The sequence below is a fragment of the Lethenteron reissneri genome, chromosome 10 (assembly GCF_015708825.2).
Source record: "Lethenteron reissneri isolate LAM-NWPU_2019-01 chromosome 10, ASM1570882v1, whole genome shotgun sequence".
In the NCBI taxonomy this organism is placed as follows: Eukaryota; Metazoa; Chordata; class Hyperoartia; order Petromyzontiformes; family Petromyzontidae; genus Lethenteron; species Lethenteron reissneri.
The window spans coordinates 12,899,512-12,915,882 of record NC_083788.1 but is presented as its reverse complement, the minus strand read 5'-3'; the positions used below and the strand labels follow the sequence as shown (position 1 = coordinate 12,915,882).

General features: G+C 53.7%; 1 protein-coding gene across 1 annotated transcript in view; it reads right to left on the bottom strand.

Annotated features, from left to right (window-relative positions):
* LOC133340676 (cytochrome c oxidase subunit 6B1) overlaps window positions 1-6,696 on the bottom strand; it is a 240,484-nt gene extending 233,788 nt beyond the window's left edge. Inside the window, exon 1 of the mRNA XM_061549074.1 lies at window positions 6,688-6,696. The gene's annotated coding sequence lies outside the window, so the exon portion shown is untranslated. The remainder of the gene's footprint in view (window positions 1-6,687) is intronic.
* Between the last annotated feature and the right edge of the window lie 9,675 nt (window positions 6,697-16,371).

Sequence of the window (16,371 nt, the reverse complement as noted above, 5' to 3'; positions counted from 1 at the left end):
TCTCGATCAAACGTCTTTCGACAACGCGATTCAGAAATATTCACGGCATGCTGCGGTCCGCGTCATACGGACACGCACGGTTGAGGTTCCTGCCATCTGCGTGGCTGCTGTTGTTTGTACGTAAAACATGAATACTCTTTGGTTCTTTCGGTAAAGTCACGTAGATAGGAAACTAAATAATGCGATCACGACGTTTCGATCGCAACAACAAGCACTCGTCTTCAGGCGAGATAGAGAGAGAAGCGTGCCGTTGTGACGAGGCATTACATAGATCCGAGAGAGGTGGAGGGAGGGGAGGCCATCACAGGCGAGAGGGTGGGGGGTGAAATTCACGCTGATTCAAGCGATCGGAATGCGGAGGAGGGAGGCTGGACGAAGACGACGATGGGGAGACATTATTGTAGTTGTTGTTGTAAGTAAAAGCCCCGTTACCCTTTCTGGCAGTGGAACATGAGGTGTGTCACGATGTGCGAACACCGAAATGTGCAGCAGATTTCAAGGGCGCAGAGTCGGCATTTTAAGCGCAAACGAAGACGCTCCTCCGATGAAAGATGTCCACATCGAGAGGACGGCTGCCCAAGACGTTCACGTTGACCACGTGGTCGCTACAAGCCACACGCTTGGCTCAGCTGGAGGGCGACGCGTCGACTCTGTCCATCATCCTTCCGGGGCCGGTTAAATTAATAACCACATTGTGGTGGGGGGGGGGGGGGCGACAATGGTGGTTGTCCGAGGAAGAGGCTCTCCCACCGGGCCACAGGAATGTGGAATTGTCTTCACCGCTGGCTCCTCAGAGGCTGTCAGCGGGAGGTTCGCGTCGTCAGGCTCGAGGGGTGGCGATCAGGCTCACTGAGCTACGCAGCTCTTATAATAATAGGGGTTTTCCCCCTTTTTTCAGGCAACAAAACTGAAACCTTTTTACGAGGAATCATGTCTGCATTCACCACAATACTTGTCGTCAAAATGCAAACAAAAAAACACACTCTGATCATATATGCATTGTCCTTGAAACTGATTGGTCCACACCAGAGACGGTTTTCGTTTATAGGTTAGATTTTGGTACTGGCAAAGGAGGTCTAATTACGCAGCTCTTGTTTCAGAAGCCACCTGGCCACAAACGATCGCTAAGCGCGAAGAGGCTCATCATCATCACCATAAGGAGGAAATTTACGGCAGCAGTCAAAGACTCTGAACGCGTGGTGATGTTGATTCTAAATGTGGAGAGAAAAATCGGACGACCCGGAGAAAAAATCCACACGACCGCGGGGAGAGAGACATTAAAACTCCAAATATACAGGCCTCATTGTCGGGATCGCACCCACGACATCCTGCAAACCAGGCGAGGTAGTTAACATATCGCCACCGGTCCTATAAAATTAATACAACTTTGGGAGGACGTAAACAACTCTGGATGTCCAATGGAAACACCCCCCCCCCGCCAAAGGAATGTGGAATGCGCACCATGGCGGAGGCACAGGTTTGAATCACAGGTGTGACACACAGGCGTGACACACATGCACATGTGCAGTACGTTGCACCTGGCCCGTACAAGCCGAGCAATGCCCAATGTGAGCCAGGAAATCACTTCGACTCGCTCCGAACGTAGCGAGGGGAGGAGTCGGAGTCGGAGGAATTCGCGCTGCGCGGGGCTCCGGAGGGACCGGTCCTCCCGGAATCCGCGCACATCCTCAAGGCTCTGCGAACCTCAATCCGTCGTGTTTCCTCCCCTCCCTCCTCCCTTCTCCTCCTCCTCCCCTCCCCCCTCCTCCCCATCAGCCCTCCTCCACCCTCCACCACCCTCCTCTCCTGCCCTTCCCCCTCCCCTGCTGCCTCCTCCTCCCCCCCCTCCTACTCCCATCCCCACTCCTCCCCCTCCTCTCCCCATCATCCCCTTTGACAACAGAATTGAACACTAAAGGAAGAGAACATCGAAGAGCCGCGTGGAGACTACAAGGAGGAGCAGCAGCAGCAGCAGCAGGATCTCTGCAGCGTGTCTAAGGACCCTTTTATTATATATTTTTTATTGCCGATATCAAATTGTGAAGAAAAAAAAAGAAAGGCTTTTACCCTCTCCGGCAATAAAACAAGACGTGTTGCGATGTTCAAACACCAATTAAGATGTAATTTTTGCAAGGGATCGAATCTGCGTTAACTGCACGTACTTGTGGCAAAAACATGCCAGCAGACATGCTTTGGTGGTACTAATGATGCACGCGTTGTCTTTGAAACCGATTGGCCCGCATCAGAGACGGCCTTCTGGGTGGCCTCGTCTCACCAAAAGGACAATGCAAGCAGCAGAACACGGATAGCTCGCGTCGAGCAGTTGCATCTACGGGACATTTTCGGCAATATAACAAATTATGACGAAATAGCAATAGGCTTTTATCCCTTTCTGCTCATAAAACGGGAGGTGATAAGAATAAGATAACTGTTTCGCAAGGAATCAAGTCTGCGTTAACCGCACGTACTTGTGGCTAAAACATGCCAACGAACCTTGACCTGCAGCGTGCGTCGCAACCCTGTGTCGTACACCCCTCCTCCACCCGACACAGCCAATGAATAAAAGTGGTCGCGTGAACAAAAATGAGGCCAATTTTCACTGTTTAACTCACTTCACGATTTTTATTTATAACCAGGTAATGACCATTGAGCTGGCCGAAGATGATAGCGATCAACGGCGTGGATTATCATCATCACGTGGGCATTTATAGTAGCCAAATATTCTAAACGCGTGACGCTGATACTAAAAACTGGAGGACCCGGAGACAAATCCACATGACCACGGAGAGAGAGACACCGCCAACTTCAAATATACAGCAGGTGTCAGTGAGGGGTGGAACCCACGACCTCCTGTATACCAAGCGAGGTTGTTAACATCTCCGAGCCACCGTAATGATGATGAGAGAGAGACACAAACTCCATATACAGCAGGCGTCAGGGTCGGGATCGAACCCACGACCTCCTGTATACCAGGCGAGGTAGTTAACATCTCTTAGCCACCGTGATGATGATGACAGAGAGACACACAAACTCCAAATATACAGCAGCAGGCGTCAGGATGGGGATCGAACCCACGACCTCCTGTATACCAGGCGAGGTGGTTAACATCTCTTAGCCACCGTGATGATGATGACAAAGAGACACAAACTCTATATACAGCAGGAGTCAGGACGGGGATCGAACCCACGACCTCCTGTATACCAGGCGAGGTAGTTAACATATCCCAGCCACCGTGGCACCCCACGCTTCAGCATCACCGCCGGTAGTGATGCTGGAGAGCGATCGGCACGCGACGTTTGACTCACAGGGTCACGCGATGTTCCCGATGGTCGTTACGGCAGCCAGCATCACCGGGCTGCTGCCTGAATCGTGCGAATTGTCTTAAAGTGTTGGGCATCAAAAAACTGTTTGCAGCTGGCCTGGAAATGTCAGCCAGGTATTGTATGCAGGCCCGAAAGGTGGCCAGGAAATGACAGGACCGCGGTGGATTATTGAATCTATGGATTCTTGAATCCATCTGTGCGAAGCTCGCATGCGTGGTTTTTTTTTACTTTCAAGTTCTCCCGTTTCCTGCCACGTGAAGCCAAACTCTTGGTTGCGAATAGAATTGGCCCAACATTCCCAATATAGCAGAACCCTCCTGCAAATTTGTTTTGAGACTCATTCGCTGGGTAAATCGATAGCATTCCAGCAACTCTGGCCAACCAGTCTTTAGCACTACCCCTACCCCCTAGCACTACCCCTACCCCAGTTCCTAGCACTACCCCATACCCCCTAGCACTACCCTACTCCATGGCACTATCCTTACCCCAGCGCCGAAACCAGCGCCCCGCCTCTGGAGAGAGAATTCACGGCCCCCCCCCCGCCAGCCCCACCCCTCCCCCCGTCCCTCGTGAGTTCCGCGCGCGGTATTCGCAGCGCCGCCGACTCGCAGCGAAGTGGCGGAGCTCCGTCGGTGGCGGCGGCGTCTCGAACTCGCGACGCGGTCGGTCTCAGCTGACGACGAGCGGCGGTTGGGAGCTGACTGGGTGGACCGCGGGGAGGGGGGAGGTAGAGGCGGGGGGGAGGAGGTGGGGGGGGGAGAAGACGAAACGCGATTATTTGGGGTTGATGTCAATGCAGGCCACACTCGCACCAGCCCTTCCGACCTTAAACATCCATTATCGATCTGGCACGCGCGTCGCGGAATCGGTAGGGCTCGGTTTAATTAAGCCGTCTGACCACTGCCCTCCCACCCTCACCACCTCCCAATCCCCCCTCCCCTCTTCTCACCCCCCACCCCCCTCCAGCCTTCCCACACCAGCGCTGGCTGCCAAGAGCTCCTTGGCTTTGGGCCGCTCCGTCGATGGGGGGGTCTGTGGGGGGGCGTCTGCACCCCCCGTGCAAGGTGATGAATGCCATAACGAGATAATTGGCTGCGCGCGCTTGCGGATGGATTTAATTGCGGCATCTCGGGGCGAGGAGCCGAGTGGGGGAGCCAGACGAGGATTTATGACCCCATCCCAGAATCTCACCCAGACGTGGAAGGACGCTGCAGCTGCTGCTACCGCTGCTGCTGCTGCTGTAGCTGCTACCGCTGCTGCTGCGGCTGCTGCTGCTGCTATAGCTGCTACCGCTGCTGCTGCTGTAGCTGCTACCGCTGCTGCTGCTGCTACCGCTGCTGCTGCGGCTGCTGCTGCTGCTGTAGCTGCTGCGGCTGCTGCTGCTGCTACCGCTGCTGCTGCGGCTGCTGCTGCTGCTGCTGCTGTAGCTGCTGCGGCTGCTGCTGCGGCTGCTGCTGCTGCCGCTGCTGCTGCTGCGGCTGCTGCTGCTGCTGTAGCTGCTGCGGCTGCTGCTGCTGCGGCTGCTACTGCGGCTGCTGTAGCTGCTACCGCTGCTGCTGCGGCTGCTGCTGCTGCTGTAGCTGCTGCGGCTGCTGCGGCTGCTGCTGCCGCTGCTGCTGCTGCCGCTGCGGCTGCTGCTGCTGCGGCTGCTGTAGCTGCTACCGCCGCTGCATCCAGAATAGACGCCACAACCGAGGCCCTGCACAGATCGTAGTTACCACATCGAGGTATAAACAATCCTCAAATACCCTCTTGGATTAGCTCTCCTGCTGGGCGCCACGGTGGCTAGGAGATGTTAACTACCTCGCCTGGTACGCAGGAGGTCGTGTGTTCGATCCCGACCCTGACGCCTGCTGCTGTGTCTCTCTCCCCGTGGTCGCGTGGATTTTTCTCCGGGTCTTCCGGGTTTGCCCTCCACATTTATGAGCACGCGTTTAGAGTAGTTAGCTGCTTTAAATGTTCACGTGATAAGCCACTTCGTTGGGATATCGATTGTGACAGTCACTTCTGAAAAAGAGCGATACAGTTCAGTGAGCCTTACCTGGTAAAACTATGAAATAACTGTTTAGTCGACGTAGTTTCTCGTTTTAATCGCCATACAATTCTCAAAATAAGCCACACGCATTACCGTGACCGGACGTCCCGATCTGCACCGATGAATCGACAAAGCAATGAAATGCATCGTTGGTGGGTGCAAAGTCACGCGTCTGCGTTGTTAATACCCCCCCAAAAAACCCAAAAATCCACACGCCAGGGATTCTGGAGCAGAGAACGGAGCTGTGGCGATCCCATCTGGACCGACGGGGTAAGCGCCGTGCCAGCAGTCGCGGGGAGCGGTGGGCGCGCGCGGTGGCTAAACGCGAAGTTGCTTGCCAACTCCGGCGTGCTCGAGCCTCAGCGGCACCGCCAAATAGTTTAAGAAACGCGCGCGCGAGGGCGCTGTAGGAGCGCGCAGAGAAGGGTGCGAGAGCCGGCTGCTGCTGGCGCTGCCCATGATATGATGCTGATGGTGGAAGCCCGGACCCCCCCCCCCAATCAACGAACTTCGACCCCCACGGGGGTCGCGGGGACATTAGACAGCGACCCCCCACCCTACTCTCCGCGCCACCGCCCTCCCCCCACGCTACAATCTCCTAGGGGGTCGCGTTGTCTGGGGAAGAGGCGTCGGAGTTAAACTCCCCTCCCCCTTCACCCCTTCGCCCCCTCCCCCCCACAATTAAATTAGCATCTCTCCACGGCTGCCCCCCCCATCTACCCCGACTAATGGGGGTCATTTACTGCCCCTCCTCCCCCGCATGGGAGATGATTGGCAGGTAAATGCCCACCCCACCCTCCCCACCTCCCACCACCGTGTAGCTTGTGATTCGTGATTGTTGGGTCAGATCGAGTCAGTGAAATATTACTGGTAGGAACCTCCTGGTTACACCAGCCCACAGGGGATTATTCTGTCCGTCCGTCCGTCGTGCATCCAAAAATGGGAGGGGTGGGGCTGGGTGGGGAAGGGAGGGTGGGGAGGGGCTGGGTGGGGAGGGTGGGGCTGGGTGGGGGGTGGGAGGGGTGGGGCTGGGTGGGGAGGGGCTGGTCACCCCGTGGTGCCCTTATAAAACTCAACGTTTAACCTACTCACGCCGCCTTGTGCCCGCACTCACAGTCGGCCATATTTGCGGAATACACCACGCCGCCGTTGACCCTGGCCATTGACCGAGCAACCCAACGTTCCTACCAGCTCCCTCCGCAGGAATGTGTTTTTGTCGTGACCCCTTCCACACCCGACGCCGCTTGTAATCGTTGATCCTTGCAGGCGGCGGCGGTGGTGGCGGTGGTGGTGCTGAGTGCCGGGGAAGGCCTCAGTCTGCTCGCCCATCGCTCCGAGCAGCACTTGTCCCCAAACGTCTGGTGAGGCTATACGGTGGATCTTTGTCTTTGGTAAGGGGCCGTCCATAAACGACGTCACGCACCTAGGGGGTGGGGGGGGGGGGTCAGACATTTGTAACTATGTGTGACGAGGGGTTTGAGAAATGTGACGTCAGATGAAAATGCGCAACTTTAAATAAATATAGACAACACGTTCTACTTATTTAAATAGACTTTTTAATAAATGTTTTCTCCTATAACATCAGAGTGCAGCTACACATTACATACGCACTACAATGACATAAGTTGAAGCGATTTGAAGCATGCTTTATTTCGAAATGTAAATATGGTTTGACGGGGGGGGGGGGCAGAGCTTTGTGACGTCATATTTGAGGGGGGGTCTGACTTTTTGTGACGCCGTGTGACGAGGGGGGGGGGGGGGTCAAAAATCGTCCAAAATCGCGTGACGTCATTTATGGACGGCCCCTAAGAAGGTGACATCGCCTGGCTTCGGATCCAGCCCCGGGTCTCCTGTGCGCGTCGATGAAAATCGACTTCGCAGCGGAGTAATTAAACATCGTCGCTTTAGCGACCCCGTGAACTCATCATCGCCTCCAGCCCTGCAAACCCAATTCGCTCGCTGGCTGCTGTCGCTGCTGCTGCTGCTGTTATTATGATTGTTGTTATTGTTTATAACCTTAACTATGCAAGCGCTAATTCAATTTATCCCTCTCCGAGCTCTGCTCGTTTTTGTTTTTAATTGCTTGCAAATGATATGCGCGGCGCTCTTCAATGAGTTATTACCGAGATGTAACAACATATTTGCTTTGTGTGCGCGCAGGAAATTGCATTTGTTTATACCACTCGGTCGGATAATTTGTGATTTTGTTGTTGTGGTGGTTTTATTTAAATATGAGCGCCGCTTTTGCCAAGGAGTTGAGTTTGTGGTGGGGGCAAAATGGCCCTCCCTCCCTCCACCCCTCCCTCCCCTCCCTCGCTCCATCGCTCCATCGCTCCCTCGCTTCCTCCCTCGCTCCACCCCCCTCCCTCCATCCATTCCTCCCTCCCTCGATCCATCCCCCCCTCCCTCCTTCCATCCATCCCTCCCTCCCTCCATCCCTCCCTCCATCCCTCCCTCGATCCATCCACCCCTCCCTCCTTCCATCCATCCCTCCCTCCATCCCTCCCTACCTCCCCTCCCTCCATCCCTCCCTCCCTCGCTCCATCGCTCCATCCCCCCCTCCCTCCCTCCCTCCATCCATTCCTCCCTCCCTCGATCCATCCCCCCCTCCCTCCTTCCATCCATCCCTCCCTCCCTCCCTCTCTCCTTCCCTCCCTCCCTCTCTCCTTCCATCCATCCCTCCCTCCATCCCTCGCTCCATCCCCCCTCCCTCCATCCCTCCCTCCCTCGCTCGCTCGCTAAATTATATTGTATTTACGTGGTCACACGGAAGTCACGTGATTTACGTGAGCCTCAATCTCATTTCGATGTCGAGCGCACAGTATATAGACATCGATGAAAATGGGATATTGCCCGAAACGTCGCCTATCGTATTTAATTTTCCTCATCAGGAAATGTATCTCCAATCGGCCAATCATCCCCAATGCAGGAGCATCCTAACGAAAGAGTCTCGAGTCTGTGATGGCTTAATGAAGGGGGGGTCAAATGAAGGACAGTCGTAACGAAGACAAATGATATCTTCATTAAACACCCCCCTCCAAAAAAAAATATAACACGACGATATGTTATTATAATTAATTTCACATTAAACTGTTATTGCGAATAGTCAGCGATGCGGCAACTCTTCACGCCGTACAAGAAAGCGCCACGAGCGAAGTTTGGCTTCGGTAAGTCGCTCTGCACTTGCGGTGTTCGCGAATGTTGAGCTCGATTCAAATCATATCGACTCCCGTAGGAAAAATTTCGATTTATAGCTTTCGTGACTGCAGGGATTCATCTTTTTGGTTCTTTCGGTAAAGTCACATAGAATGAAAATAATAAAATAATAAAAATAATACATCATAAAATAATTCTCACGACGTTTCGGCCACAACGCAAGCAGCCGTCCGCAGGTGAAGAACTGGTCTGTCAGAAAGACAGCGTCTGAATGCCAGACGCTGTCTTTCTGACAGACCTCTTCTGAATGCCAGACGCTGTCTTTCTGACAGACCTGTTCTTCACCTGAGGACGGCTACTTGCGTTGTGGCCGAAACGTCGTGAGAATTATTTTATTATGTTTTATTTTTATTATTTTATTATTTTCATTCATAGTGACTTTACCGAAAGAACCAAGAAGATGAATCCCGTAGGCTAACGATGCCCCAATCGAATCGCCTCGTGGCTCAAACTAATGTATTTTGTCTTCTAAATATTAAGTTTCAACTTAGGCAATAAACAACAACAACAACTAAATCGTGAGCTCATTCCATGGCTCCATCTCTGCGGTAGACGTGCCCTCGGGAAGTTCGAGAGAGATAGGAGAGAGCGAGATCGGGTCGAGATTTCTGGCGGGTTTGCAACCATTCACCAACTACGGCTGATAACATGCAAATGATATGATTGTGATAAAAACAATTTAATTGAATCTCCGGGGGGGAGGAGGTGTGGGTGATTTGGTGAGTTGGGTGGGGGGGGAGGAATGATTACCCGTTGAGTTGTAATGGCTTACACGGTCACGCTGCGTGGGGTTACCGCGTTATTCATTGCTCATTGTAGAGATTAACTTTAAACTCTCGTGCAAAGGTCTGGGATTATTACTACACCGCTGTACGAACGAAAACAACACGCGGATTTGTAATTTGCTGACCGAGTGCGCCTGTGCCCGCATATGCCTGTGTGCTTGGGCAGCGGCAGCGGCTAGCGGTCAGCAGTCAGCGGCTTAGCGCACGACGCCACGAACCCGGCAAACCGAGTTCGATTCCCCGATCACGGCCAACACCAGTGACGCTTATCTAAACCGGTCCTGGGTCTCCACTAGGGAGACAAAGGCGGCCGGCCGTGGTGCTGGCCAGCCACCCCCTCGTGCTCCGTGCCGTATTCATCGGTGCTCGCTAAGAGCACTTGCCTCAACAGTCTGTGCAGGCGATACGGGGGATCTTTGTCTTTGGCGACGACGCAAGTGGAAGTTGCTATGCCCTTTGAACCTAGCAAGTGATTTCAGATTCTGCTTGAAGCCTCCTCGCGGTCGACTCGATCCTACACCGCTCTGCTGGTGCGGCGATGTGGCCAGCACTCCGCGTGTGTCTTTTGTCTTCTTGCGCGCACAGGGGAGCGGTGGCGCAGTGGTGAACGCATTGTGTCACGAAACACTGAGGCTCATGACTCTTTTGTCAGGAGGGTCCTGCCTAAGTGTTCACAGGAGGGGTGGCGAGGGGGGTAATGCTTTTTAGATTCCAAATTTTTTTTTATTTTCGCCGGAGGCTCCGAGGGGGGACGTGCGTCAAGGACGTTCCTTGTCCGACACCCACAGGGACTGACAACCTCCACGCACGGTGAGCAGTTGCTGCAACATGCAGGCAAATGCTACGGGTTGGTCGCTCGCGGGGCAGAGAGGCTGCCACTCCTCTGTCGGGAGTTGGACCGGCACCGCCATTGTGGACTGGCTCCGGTTGCTGTCACCACGAGGAGCGGACGGTTCTCGACTCGGGGCCGAAGAACGTCAAAGAACAGGAAGCGGCTCTGCTTCTGAATGAAAACGATGACAGGGGCGTGTGAGCGTGGTGGTGAAGTGTGCGTGGATGGCCCGGGGATCACCTCTCCATCAACAGGAGGCGAGGATTAGTGGCGGTGGTGGTTGCCAATGACGGACATCCGTGGAGGGATGGAGTCATGGCTGATGAGCCAGATGCCTTCTATGACCTCCTCTGCGAGGTGTTTGCTAAAGTGGGCCCTCGGGACAGAGTAATCTGATGAGTTGACTTTAATGCCAGAGTGGGTCATGATTCAAGTGGGGGTGATTGAAAGGCACGGGCCAGATCAGCCGAACACAAAGATTGTTTGGTGTCTGTGCAGCTCAGGAGCTTACAATCACCGGCACACTTTGCCATCACCGATGGATGCACACACAGCGTCATGGGTGCGTGCCGTTTTCTCAGCGAGAACGTCCGCAGGAGAATGTAGCGACTGGATGTCGATGTGTGAGCCCACGCCATTTACTCTCGGAGCGGTAGCGGAGCGAGCGTGGGGGGCAGGAGGCTGCCTTGCCCCCCTCCCCCCACCGTGGCCAAAGCTGCGAGTTGGGGCTCCCTTGACATTTTCAACAAAAGTGTGAAAGAACATTGCACTTATTTAAAACGCGGTCTAAATGTATTCGTATGAAAATGCTTTAATTTACGTTCCACGTTTCATTTTAAATTTGCATACTTGTCAATCCCTTATCAGTGCCCTACCTTATTACAGACCAATTCAGACCTTAATGGTCACCCTGTGCCCGTTATAAATCTCAACGTTCATCCTACAAAGTCCCATCACAAGGGAGAAACGCAAACGAATAGACGCATTTTATTTTGCCCGTATTGAAACGGCTGCACGACCGTATGAACCTGAAAACTCAATTTCCCTGGACAAGAATACCGGGTAAACCGAACGAGTTGACAGGTTTGCATTTGATTAGAGCAGTATTTGCGGCGCCACCTGAACGATTGCACTGAGCTGATAATGTCGTTACTACGCCACTGACCCGAACCATATGCCCTGCCCTTCTGTTACAGCATTAGGTGTCGGGAATTGCAACAGGGCCTGCATTCATAATAAAGGTTTTTGGGTTAGATCGCGTTATTTATAAATGTGTCGTAACCTTCCACCACCTGACACGGCCAAACAGTAAAACATGTGTCACGTTTACAAAAGACAAATAGTTCACTAATTTAGCCCACCGGTGTGTTGAAGAGTCATTCAACATCATTTACAATTTTGAGTACGACGTTTCGCTGGTAATTACATCCAGCATAATCGGGCAATTTGCCAGAATAGTGAAGCCCTCCATTTGCTCCCGGTCTGTAGAGATCCAGGGCCTGCATCTCTACATGTATTAACCTGGTCAACGTCTATGATACAATCAAGGGAAAGGGCTTTGGGTTGTTCTCCGAAATGTTGGAGGTCACTGACCCCTCTGCTCACGATCATTAATGTCCGTCGTGTTCCTGGGCAGGCGGGGGGTAAATCTGCGTGGTTGGGAATTCGATTCCCTCCATTTGGGTTGCGACCGGGATGTTCTCTGGTCTCTGTACTCTTCGGCAAAGTAAAACAAAACGAGCCTGCAAATTTGAGAAGTCTTCCATAGCTGTTCAAGTGGAATCTCCAATCGGGTAGAGTTTAAACGGGTGTAGTCAAGGGATGGTTCCCTACTGGTCAACCATCTAACGTCAGCCGATGATCTGATAATGAATAAGTCGGAGTTTCTGCTGCTGAACCTGGAGCTCTACTCAAAAGTTGTCGGGCCATAGGGATGGGTTTCAGATCCGCAAATTTAAGATTTTGGAAAGATAGCCGAACTGGCCCTGGGCCTCCCCTAGGTAAGCTCAGCCTTAAATGTAGACACAAAGGTGGCCGGGCGTGGTGATGGCTACCCCCTCCCCCTTGGGGGCTCGCTAGTAGCACTTGCTCCTAGAGTATAGTAAGGCTATACGGGTGATCTTTGTCTGTGTGCGTATTTCCGTGTCTGGACAGGGGCATTCGCTGTGTGAGTGCTGCAGAGTGCCTGGTGCGAGTTGTCAACATTGCGGGGAGGGTGATGTGTGAGTGTTTCGCGTGTGGTGTGAAACGCAGTCGTGTGCGATGTGAACGAGTGTATGTTGAACGTATGTCGCACCCGTATGTAGCCAACCGTGCTCATAGAAAGCGTTGTGATGTGAGTGTCGCGGGGTGGTTTACGTTGGGGTGACGCGTGCGTGTTGTGGTGTGGCGTGGTGTGCGCTGTTGATGTGCGGGTGGTGATGTGGGGTTATTGGTGGTGTGTGAGACGGAGGCTCGGGGCGAGCAGGCCGCGTCGGTTCATTACAAATTCCGCTCGTGGCCCGCGTGGGTCACATCACGAGCTCGTTACTGCTCGGACCGCGTGCTGCGTTGGCGAAATCGCGTAAGCCGCAGCAAATACAGGGACACAATTAGAGAACAAAAATACGGCAAAAAAGATCCCCCGCATAGCCTTAACAGATTGTTGGGGCAAGTGCTGTTTAGCGAGCACATGTCAAGGCCGGCACGGCGGGGGGTGGGGTGGTTAGAATCATCAAGCGCCGCCGTCTTTGTCTCCCCCAGTGCCGATGTTTACACAACGCGCCCCAGAGGGTACGCGACCCATACGTCGACCTGTGGCGGGTTAAGATTTCAATCGCCACTGATGTTCGCCGTCGAATCGGATCCACGTAGCTGAGTTTGCAGCGTTACCCGGCAACCACCACGCAACCTGCTTCCGTAGACACTGATCTGGCCACTCCACGTTACCTCGGCCAGACCCGGATGCAGGCTACGTTGGCGAGCTCCCGTTCGGGCCACAGCCACCAAACGCGTCCCGACACGGCGCGTGGAGGCCTTCATCCAGCAGTAGATTGGCAAATGACGGCACATTATCACTCGTGCGCGTGTGCGCGTGTGTGTGTGCGCTTCAATTCACGAAGGTCGTATGCAAATGTTTATGTAAATTGAACGATCCGGGGATAAAACAATACAAATGAGCGAGGTTGTGCAAATCGAGACGCGCAATTAATCTAATTGCCTCGCGATTAGTTCTGATTGCGCGAGCGGCGCTGCGCGCGTTGTCAATTAGCGGACGATCGTCCGTAATTAGTGGCGTCTCACACGCGGCCGTCATCAGTGGCGCAATTAGCGGCGATACTTAGTGGGCAAAAAGGAGGGGGGGGGTCTCCTCGCTGATTGTGGCCACGTTAAACCGGTGGCGATGTAAGGTTACGTTAACGTTCGGTAACGTGATGGTGATGTTCCTCTTCTTGGTTCTTTCGGTAAAGTCACGTAGAAGGGAAGTATTAAAATTATTAAAATAAAACATAATAAAATAATTCTCACGACGTTTCGGCCACAACGCAAGCAGCCGTCCTCAGGTGAAGAATGAAACACCACCAATCTTGGAGCGTATATTTAAGCTGGGTTGGAGGGGGGAAGAAGAGCGCCTTGACAAAATAATTTTACATATCAAGAATGGTGATGGTGCGTGATGGTGATGGTGCGAGCAAGGGGCGGTGGGGAGTGCCGGCGGTGATTGCGAGAAATGTTTTTGTGGCGTCGCGATCAAGGCGACACAGCTAATCGAGATGAGGGTGCCCATCGGTGGCGTTGCTTGTCGTCATCGTCGGTTCGCGTTCATGCGAGCAACGTGGCATCGGGCAGATCTCCTCGTCTGTAACATTCTCGTTCAATCATCGCCATAATTCCAATTCCATGTTCCTTATACTCGATGGTACTAGCAAACGGTGTTCAAATGTAATATGTTCCAACCAATTTTAGTTAAAAGCATCTAATGTAAAATATTTATTTCGTCGCTTTGAAGCAGTAATTTCGATTTTCGTCACGCAACCAGTTTTCGTCCCGAGTTCTGCTCGCTTTGATAATTGTGCCTTGTTCATAATGGCCACACGCCGCCTCGTGTGCCGTGCCGGCCTTCGTAGGTGCAGCTGCTCACTAAGAGCACTTGCCCCAACAGCCCGCTGAAGGCGATACGGGGAGATCTCAAGATTTGTCTTCGCGTGGCGCGCGTGCGTGCGCGTGCGTGCAGCGTGCGAGCGCGTGCGTGCAGCGTGCGTGCAGCGAGCGCGTGCGTGCAGCGTGCGTGTAGCGTGCGCGTGCGTGCAGCGTGCGCGTGCGTGCAGCGTGCGCGTGCGTGCAGCGTGCGCGCAGCGTGCGCGTGCGTGCAGCGTGCGTGCAGCGTGCAGTGTGCGTGCAGCGTGCGTGCAGCGTGCGCGTGCATGCAGCGAGTCCGCTGCACCCGCGTCTGTAGCGAACGTCGCTGCTAAAGCAGAGGCGTCCTGCCGTGCAAACATTAATTGTCCCGCGACTAATGGGCCACTCACCTGAGTTAGCATGACACTCGCTAGATCGGGACGCAGCGTGTCGACGATTATCGCCCGAGAATGCGTTCGTTTTTCTGAGCCGCGGAAGCGGCGGGCGGGGGGGGGGGGACTCGGTTTTGTGTTTCCTGTTCGTGTCTCTTGTCGGGATCGTTCGTGATCGGGGCCATCATCGGTCGAATAATCGTCACGTGGGCGGCCTCGGGGACTGTGGGGGAGGCGCGCCGCTGGGTTCGTGTCACAGCCAATTAAGGGAGCGCAATGATCGGGGTCGTTCCGTGGTGCCCCGTAGCGAGCACGCAACCGTATACATGGCGTGTGTGTCACAGTGTGTGTGTGTCAGTGTGTGTCAGTGTGTGTGTGTCATTGTGTGTGTGTGTCAGTGTGTGTCAGTGTGTGTGTGTCAGTGGGAGCGGTAGTGTAGCGGTTAGCGCTATGCTGCGCTACGAACGCGGCGGCCCGAGTTCGATTCCCGCTCACGGCCAACACCGCTGACGATTATATCTAAACCGGTCCTGGGCCTCCCTTAGGTCGACTCAGCTTCAAATGAGGACCTGGTGCGGTGTGTACACATCGCCACTAGGGAGACAAAGGCGGCCGGGCGTGGTGCTGGCCACCCACCCCATCGTGTGCTGTGCCGGCCTTCATAGGTGCTCGCTAACAGCACTTGCCTCAACATTCTGTTAAGGCTATACTGGGGAGACAAAGACGGCTGAGCGTGATAATGACCCCCCACGCTCGCATGCGCTCGTGCAGAGGTGCTGGCGAACAGCGCTTGCCCCAACAATCTGTTCGAGGCTACACTGCGTAAGTGTCTTTGGCTGTGTGTGCATTGTGCGAATTTCAGCCGCTGACGTCACCTTTGTAAATGACCTCAACCAAAATCACCTCCATCATTAACACAAAGCACTACCAAAGCACTACCAGCACTTGTTAGGGCAAGTGCTGTTAGCGAGCACCTATGAAGGCCAGCACGAAAGACGAGGATGTGGGTGGCCAACAACACGCCCAGCCCCCTTTGTCTCCCCAGTGGCGATGTTTACACACCGCACTAGGTACTCATTTGAGGCTGCGTCGACCTAGGGGAGGCCCAGGACCGGTTCAGATAATCGTCACCGGTGTTGGCCGTGAGACGGGGGAAACCACCTCTCAGCTGTTATACGAAATGCTTAACTGGTGAACAACAACAACAACGCTGCCACAACCACCACCAACCAACCACGGGCATTAGCGGCAGGTCGTAAGCACGCGTTCAGATTCGCGTGAACCCCGAGCCGCGAGCCAGAGTCCCTAATGCGCCATTTGATGTAAACAAGATCAATAACCAAACACGGCTAAGATGTTCGGATCCAAACATACCTTTGTAATGTAAGGACTAAACAACAGCAGTAAACGCGGGCCGTTAGTTCCAGCTCCCCTTAACGCACTTGCAAAACACACATTTTCTACGTATGCATATTTAACTCTACATCTTAGATATCTTATAGAGGTTTGCGTGCTGATGAGACCGCCACAAGTCGAAGCCGCTCCAGAGCTCTGCTTGAAATGATGAACTCCCCGCAGGCTGATGGGGTGTATAAATAAAAATAAAAACCTCGTATTTCATTTTATTTTTCGACGCGGAAGAATATGGGATGGAGGAGCCAATGGTGTGCTCGTTTAGCTTTGTCGCATT